This window comes from Notolepis coatsorum (assembly GCF_963971535.1).
Source record: "Notolepis coatsorum genome assembly, chromosome: 3".
In the NCBI taxonomy this organism is placed as follows: domain Eukaryota; kingdom Metazoa; phylum Chordata; class Actinopteri; order Aulopiformes; family Paralepididae; genus Notolepis; species Notolepis coatsorum.
Genome location: NC_140167.1, coordinates 174,950,632 through 174,952,710, shown reverse-complemented (window position 1 = coordinate 174,952,710; position 2,079 = coordinate 174,950,632).

The following is a 2,079-nucleotide window of genomic DNA, read 5'->3' as shown; positions in this document are numbered from 1 at the left end:
CTCAGATTATGTTAATTTGCCCGGGTGTGATAAGCAGCTAGCATAGCGTAGCGATACCGTCAATACCGTTCATCCCAACTGACTGCAGGCACAGAGGGCCAGAGACTTCCTCCCCACTGACTACAGAGGGCCAGAGACTTCCTCCCCACTGACTGCAGGCACAGAGGGCCAGAGACTCGGCGGTCCTGGGTTCAATTCCTGCTTGGGGACCAGGTTGCCAGGTACCCAGGTGGGGTATATCCCAAGCCTTTCTGTGTGGAGTTTGCATGTTCTCCCCCCGTGCTTGCATGGGTTTCCACTCTGGAAAAAGAGATAAACCCAATGGAGAAACATGCAGAACAGATCGCTAATGCTGTCACGTCCCTGGCGAAGACGGACAGGAGCACTTGGATTGGTCCCCGGGTGCAGCCCCCACCCCACAATACCAAGTCTGCTCCCGACTGCCCTTGGGGGGAAGGACGACGGGATGGTTCAAGCGCAGAGAGGAAATTTAATCGGCGACCCAAGAAGAAAATGCATGTGTGTGTGTGTGTGTGTGTTCCTATGTGTCACCCATCGCATGTGTGTGTTCGCTGCATGACTATGTTGCCGTTTAATCTTTAATCAGAGTGTCTCTGGTAAAACGTCTACATACAGCACAGCTGACCCAAAACATAAACACAATTTATGTCATCGTGCCGTTTTACTGAATAAAGGGATGCGCCTTTTACTGTAGCCCCTAGTAATCCTGCCGAGACCCACAGAGCTCTTACGCTCTCCGATTAGCCCACAGCAACAATATACCCAAAGTACACAGCCATGCTGTTCCCTTTGAGCTTATGTGACGTATATTTACTGTACTTTTAGCAAATGGCCTATATTTGATTCATTGTGTAAACACGGTGGTACATTATCATGCTGTGCTTTGGTTGAGGAGAGTGGGTTTCACTAGGCTACTACTGGTGTTAAAATAGAAAACACTGATTATTCCATAACCATTGTAGTTGTGGAGGAATAATTTGCCCCAAACAATAGCTTAGTTCAGACCTAGGTGAGAGGCCAGGGGCTACGGCCCCCACCCCTCTCTCTACTTACGTTCATTGTCTCCTTCTCTTCAAGAGTGATAAGATAAGATAAGATAAGATATTCCTTTATTGCCTTGGGGGAAATTCTGGCATCATAGCAGCATGGGGGAGGGGGAGGGGAGGTACAGGTACATCATACATGGTAATAGTAGAAGTAAATACAGGCAATAAAATTATAGTACAGTAGAAAAGTAAAAATAGGCAGTGTAAACAATATAATTAACTCTGAATATAAGAATATGAGCAAGTAGGCAGTGTGATCAAAGGTGCATATGAGGGTCCCTATCAGTTATATTATACATTACAATAAATATGGTTACAAGGCGGCTGGGTGGCGCAGCGGTCTAAGCGCTCGTCACCAACGCGTGAGACACCGGTATCGCATCCGGCTGTCAGCGTTGCCTCCGGCTTGGGCCGGCCGTCATACTGACTCAATTGGCAGAGTCAGCGGGAGGGAAGTCGATGGGTGGTAATCTGGTCGTTGTAAACAGCGACTCCTACAGGTCGGTCAGGGCGCCTGCACAGCTAGGACAGGAGATGTCGAGGGTAGTGTGAGCCTCCCACACGTTACATCTCGCCAATGAGAGTCCGTGCTGGCAGGTGAAAAGAAGTGGCTGGCTGACTCCGTATGTATCGGAGGGGACATGCGATAGATTCTTCAACCCTCCCTATGACCGACCAGTGGGGGGCACATGCGAGCAACGATCAAGACAGGGGAGGGGGGAATTGGCACGACTAAATTGGGATGGGAGAAAAACAGAAAAAGGAGAAAAAAAGTGGATCAAAAAAATATATATGGTTACAAAAAATCTATATACTAGTATGAGTAAGTTAAGTATACAGTATACACAAGTGCAGTATATATAAGGTTACCCTAACTGACGTGATATACAAACGTTATACGTTGCAGTCCATGCAGTTTAGGTGAGAGTCAGACACAGGCTCTAGCAGACCCAAGAGAGAGCACTCCTCTCAGCCAAACACTCATCTAACCCACATGTACTTTGTATTCATT